The sequence below is a fragment of the Arachis hypogaea genome, chromosome 18 (genome assembly GCF_003086295.3).
Source record: "Arachis hypogaea cultivar Tifrunner chromosome 18, arahy.Tifrunner.gnm2.J5K5, whole genome shotgun sequence".
In the NCBI taxonomy this organism is placed as follows: Eukaryota; Viridiplantae; Streptophyta; class Magnoliopsida; order Fabales; family Fabaceae; genus Arachis; species Arachis hypogaea.
The window spans coordinates 58,163,528-58,169,976 of NC_092053.1; the positions used below are offsets into that span (position 1 = coordinate 58,163,528).

At 33.1% G+C, this 6,449-nt stretch overlaps 1 long non-coding RNA gene across 3 annotated transcripts; it reads left to right on the forward strand.

The window, feature by feature from the left end:
* Positions 1–2,516: 2,516 nt before the first annotated feature.
* On the forward strand, positions 2,517–6,198 carry LOC140181595 (uncharacterized). Of its 3 annotated transcripts, none has more exons than XR_011876486.1 (4): positions 2,517–2,731; positions 4,802–5,059; positions 5,699–5,781; positions 6,062–6,198. It is a non-coding gene; the product is annotated as an uncharacterized lncRNA (long non-coding RNA). The 3 variants fall into 3 exon arrangements; XR_011876488.1 differs by lacking the exon at positions 2,517–2,731 and adding an exon at positions 3,610–4,346 and having other exon boundaries at positions 4,792–5,059; XR_011876487.1 differs by lacking the exon at positions 2,517–2,731 and adding an exon at positions 3,610–4,346.
* The last annotated feature ends 251 nt before the right edge of the window (positions 6,199–6,449 follow it).

Genomic DNA, 6,449 nt, shown 5'->3' on the forward strand with positions numbered 1-6,449 from the left:
CAGTTCAATTTAAAAATATGATCGCATGAGTAATTAAATCGTTGATCGGTCAAATTCGCTAAGAATCGACTAATTTGATTGCAAAACCGTATACAGCTACAAATCGGGCATGAATTCTCCATGCACCAGCAACTTACCAAAACATGAAGGAATACTCGTTGATCCACCAATATTCCAACGGAATTTTAAAATATATACCAAAATGATTATTAATTTAATAACTATTTTGACAAAAACTGAATTATAATTGAACAGAGTCTATTTAAAATAAACCAAATTTTTTAAGTAAAAACTGAAATGAAACTACTGTTTTTAATAAAAATTAGTTTGATAATTTTTACGATTCACTTTTTTTTTAAAGCAAATTTTTTAAGTAAAAACTGAAATGAAACTACTGTTTTTAATAAAAATTAGTTTGGTAATTTTCACGATTCACTTTTTTTTTTAAGCCAAATAAAATTGCCTTTTACACCCCCCCTCCTTCTCTTTCTCCCCCTTCTAGTGAAACTCAATGCTCTCACCCTCCCCTCTAACTGAAGCAAAGTTCAAGTTTGGTACCAAACCAAAACCCTAGGTTCCTCTTTCGCTTCTTCCTCCTTACCCTCTTGTAGATCGGCACGTTGTCCCCATCCTCCGTCTTCATATTCTCGGCGCCATCGTCAACTCGTCATCTTCTCTCCATCGTCTGGTCGGCGTCTTCTGTCAATCAACGGTTGGTCGGCGTCGTCTTTGAAGGTCAGTGGCTCAATGCTCGCTTGTTCTTCACTTGTTCAGTTTTTGTTCTTTTTTTCTTTTATACTCTGTTTTTGTGATTTCTGGATTGACTTCAGCGAATGCATGTCTTGCTGCCGTGAGCCCAAGGACTGCGAGCTCGTCCGTGAGGACTACCTCGGGTGCCTCCATCACTCCAAAGAGGTCTTCCTTCTTTCTTTCGTATTATTATTGCTGTTGTTCTGTTTCGTTCTTCATTGCCTCCTTCTTTCCTCTTTCATTCTCCAAACCCCTAATTCCCAATTACTCTATTCAACTCCACTTTCATTCGTTCTGCGCTTTCAGATCTTAAGGCCTTTATAGTATAGCGTTGTTGTTATATGTTATCTTCATGTTTTGGTCATTTTGTTAAGTAGCGATTTCATAAACCACCAACGCAGGTACTACGGGGCACAAAATCAGAGCATGCCCGATAAATTATGCCAAGCATGCTCGAACAGTGTTATTCTTTTACCACCATATAATATTTTTTTGCCACTAAATTTTGGTAGATTTTCTTTCGGCAAATTCTTTTTGCTGTAAAGTATTTTTCTAAATTATCACCCAGTTTCTATTAGTCATTGGATAATTCTTCTATCTATTAGTTAGTAGCCAATAACTGACACAAAAAACTTAGCTTGCGTTCAAAATACAATAGTTTTGTAACAACAACTAAACTATATACTTTATATCCTATGCTATGATGAACTCCTCCTTCTACTTGATTTATCACCCCTAACGGCTTCTCAACCTTGTGGTTATTCAATGAAACCTCCCAAATGTGTTCAAAAGGTTTAAGGATGTGGATGGAAATTTCAATGGAAAACTTGCCACAGAAGTTGAGGGACTCTTAAGCTTATTATGAAGCTTCACATCTTAGGATTCATGGAGAAGACATATTAGATGAAGCTCTTATATTCACTTCGATTCACCTTAAATCCATTACTCTTATGAACGTTATTTTGTTTTATTTTATTTTTGGGTAAAATATACTTTTTGTCCTTGAACTTTGGCAAAAGTTTCAAAAGCATCCTTAAGTTTTATTTTGTTTCAATTTTGTCCTAAAAGTTTTCGATTTGCATCAAATATACCCCCAATGGCTAAATTTTCAAAAAATTTAAGACCAATCTAACAATAATGCATGAAAATGATGCTTGATTTGCTTGTGTTGAGGGTTGTTCTTATGAGATTGTTATTGAATTGATCTTAAATTTTTTGAAAAATTACCCGTCAAGGGTATATTTGATGCAAATTGAAAACTTCTGGGACAAAATTGAAACAAAATAAAACTTAGGGGTATTTTTGAAACTTTTATCAAACTTCAGGGACAAAAAATATACTTTACCCTTTATTTTTCAATTTGATGATATCTTTGATCTTTGTTGCCTATGTTGGTGTTTGTTGATGGCCTGGAGTTTTGAGCCGTTTGTTAGATGAGTTTAGATTTTGATAAAATTTGATAATTGTTATGTTTTGAGAAGGTTTGGTTCAGTGATTAGGTTGAACTTAATTGTAGAAGAGGTCTTGCTACTTAGTTGTAAGAGATGTACAATATTAACTTATTAAATGATTAGAATTGCATTTTGTTTGAATAATGTTGACTTATTGAATAGTATTCACCGATTGGAATTGCATTTTGCTATAGATGGTGATGATTTTCTTGTGGAATGATTAAGTTTGTATTAGACTACAAGTATGTATTAGGGTGTTTATTTATAATTTATTTATTATTTTATTATAAAACAGTTTTTCTAGGTAGACCACGGTTGAACCGGTTAGACCAGTGAACCAATGATCAGAACGGTTCGATGACAGGTCCGATTTTCAGAACCTTGGAAAAAACCTTAGAGTCCCTCGTCCTCTCCTGCTCCCGCCGCTACCAAGCTCCCACGCCACCACTACCATCATTACCATCATCGTTGTCGAACTACTCTCCGTCGGCAGATCCGCAGTTCTGGCATTACACTAAGATTAAGTGATTGTGAGTCCCTGTTCCCACTTCTCTAATTTTTCTGTTAAGTTTCTTGCCTTCTTCTTCACCCAATTAATTAATTTGCCAAATTTTGCTATAATTTTAATAATAAAGTTGATTTAGGTTTTGAATTTTTGATAACTTAAATTAATTTTCTGTTTCACTGTTGTAATTATAAGGTTGATTTAGGTGTAGCTGTTGTTGTGATTGTTGCTGGTGTTGTTGCCAGTTTGCTGTGATCGAAGGGAAATTGGGATTCTTTTCTGATTTTGTTTAATTGTCATGGTGATAATTAGGAAAATGAAAAAGAGAGCAGTACCTACGCAGTACCTATTGTTTTGTCTAATTAGTTGTGTATAGTACTTATTGTTCTGCCAATAATTTTTAGGTTTTTTTTATTGTTTGTCGCTGTAGGTTCTGTAATGAACTTGAAAAGACAAGTGGCTATTTTATTGTTGATAATAACGGTTACTATTGTCTTATATATGGGTTTTTTGTATTACTAAAAGAAATATAGACAAATTTACGAGGATATTATTCAACTATATTGGAGACTAAGAAATGTTTTAAGTTCGACTAGAGAGCAAGACAATTTCAGTAAGTATTTAAGCTTTATATCTTAAAAATTTGATTCTTTATATTTATCCTATCTCTTACACTCTTAAATTTTTCAGACAATTGTTGAGCACTCATTATATGTACTTCTATTGAAGCATTGCATTATATAGGGGCATAGCGGATTCTTCTCTCTTTGCAGGATTTAGTGAATTGTATGGTCAAGAAGAAAAATGACAAAATAGATGAATTTTCAATAGAAGATATATTCGTTGGATAAACGAAAACTGCATGGTGTTCGAAGAAGAAGATTGTAGTTTTCCAAGGTAAAATGAGATCATTTTACCTTACAAAAAGACTACAATCTTCTTCGAACACCATGCAGTTCTTGCTTATCAAACGGAATGTATCTTCAATTGAAAATCCATCCATCTTGTCATCTTTCATCTTGACCGTGCAATTCACTAAATCTTGTGGAGAGAGAGAAGAAGTTACTCTGCCCCTTCATGTTGATATGGTGCAATGTTTCAATAGAAGTACATGCAATAAATAAATGCACAGTAGTTGTCTGAAAATTTAAAAAAGTAAGGGATATGATAAAAATAAATAATCAAATTTGTAAGATATAAAACCTAAATAGTTATTGAAATTGTCTTGTTCTCTAGTCGGATTTAAAATATTTCTTAGTCTCCAATCTAGTTGAATAATATCCTCATAAACTTGCTTACATTTCTTCCAGTAGTACAGAAAAACCTTGTATAGGACAATAGTAACCGTTATTGTCAATAATAGAATAACTACTTGTCTTTTCAAATCCATAACAGAACCTACGGCGACAAACAATAATCATCTAAGCAATTAAACAACAATAGACTCTAAGGTACTGTTCTCTTTTATTTTCCTAATTATCATCTAAGCAATTAAACAACAATGAACCATATTGGATTGTCCATTGTCGAAAACTCTTACGGACAATCCTGGCCATCCAAGGCCTTTGGAAGGATCAGTAGGAGGAAGCTGATGATTACCTTAGGTTTCGCACCAAGATGTATTAGAGATCCTAACGAAGGTATCCGCTACTACATTTTATATATTTAGTAATGTTTGTCTCTTAACATTTGTTAAAATGTTAGCAATGTAGATAAAATTATATTTTAGAAAACATTTATAATAAAACTATAGTTAATTTTCTTAAAAAGTTGAAAGAACTGTTTCCTATTCCTATTCTTGAACACACTAAGGGTTCATACTCTCCCCAAAACCCTCTCACGAACCATTGCGTGTTTTCTCACTCGGTGCTTCCAATCGGTTCTCACAATCATTGTTTCCTTTGAAATCAAGAATCAGAAAACCATTCTCCATCATAATCTGTTCCTCTCTTTGGATCGTGATTTATTCTACTTCGAACCTTTCTCAATCTCAATCTAGTTCTAGGGTTTGATTATTCTCTATTCTGATTGTTTCATTTTCGTTTCATGCTTGTTCCGATTTCTTTTTAATTTTGTTCCAAAAAGTTACTTGCAGAAGAAGAGTAGCATTATTCTAATCTGATCGTAGTGTGCGTGAGTGATTGAATTGAAACTGCAATGAGAAGGGGAAAATTCAAGAGGAAGCCCACTGGTAGCCACCAGTTCTCCATGCCGGAAGATCTCTGTAAGCATCGCATGTTCTCACTCTCACTCTCAGTGTTCTGAATCTCTCGATCTTGTTCCGTCTTCTTCTCAATCTCTCGGCACTTTGAATCTTTGGATCTCATTCTGCCTCCTCAATTGCTTTCTACTTGTAAGTTAAATTTCCATTGTCTTCTTTCTTGTTCTCTTCAATTTGGGAATTTAGGTCCTCTCGAGTAAGCAAGTTCATTCTGCTGTTATTTATTACTGAAAATTGAAATAATTGACTCATATTTTGGACATTTTGGATCATGGTTTTTTTAATTAATGCTGATTTTACATTTAATCCTGCATCAAATTGATATATATATATATATATATAATTCAGCTTATACAAATTCAGGTCTTGTAAACCATGCTTGCTTGAGACTAATGACTATGAATGTTCATTTGATTTCTAGTTCTAATGAAGACAGTGTAATGGTGAGTAATGAGTTGTCAGAAAAAGAGAAAGCCACCAGTAATATTAGAAGTTAGAAATACTAAATACAGCAAATTAAAAATTAAAGTGAACAACAACTGCATAAAGGGAAATACTATAGACTAATTAGTATCTTCATTGTTTAAAGTTTAAACACTAAAATACTCTTTAATGTCATCGCTAACTTAATGATCAAAGATAAAGGAATCATAATCTTAAATTGTTTGAGCTGTTAATTGAAGTGTAATTAATGCAGAAGAAAATTCTACTAAAACTTCATGCCACATACACATACCTCTTCCTAAGATTTTGTTTTGGCATTTGAATTAGGTGAAGCTGCAGCTTTATTTTTGCCCTTTCTATGATTGAAGGTGTTGAAGCAGGGCTACGACTGCTTGAACTAAGATATTGAGGTGTGCTTTGAACACCAACATCTCTTGTCATTCCTTCTTTTTTCTTCTTTGCATAAAAATATTAGATTCAGAGTTGAATTAAGCAACTTCTTAAAAATAGGATACTAGGAGAATGCAGAAGAAAATTCATTCATGATTATTGAATAATTAGGCATTAGTTATTTGATTAGTCTATAGAAATGAAGTGAAGTTTAATTGCTTATAGTGATTGCTTATAGTCTTTTAATATTTCAATTATGTTATATAATTGACTATGTTTTCTATATTGTTCTGTTTTAAGGGGAAGAGAATTCCGGTCCTTTGAAGAATAAGATTACACAAGAGGCTATAGCGGACATTTTACGATGATTTAGTCACTACCGAGGCAGTTGGGACATTGCGAATTGCCATTATTGGGTTGTAAGTTCTGTTACTATTTTTCTGTTTACTATGTTCTTAAATGGCTGCTTCATTATGTTCTTCATGCCGATCGAACAATGACAAATAGAGAAGTTCTAAATGAATAATCTATTCCGTTTATTTTATCTAGTTAAAATGATAAAATGAAGACTAGTAGTGCTTAATTTATCTTATTTTTTTAATTAAATGAAAACATTTTTTTATCATTAGAATGCCGACGTTCCTTGGGATGTGTTCCAAACGGCCTTCTATAGGAAGTATTCTCTTGA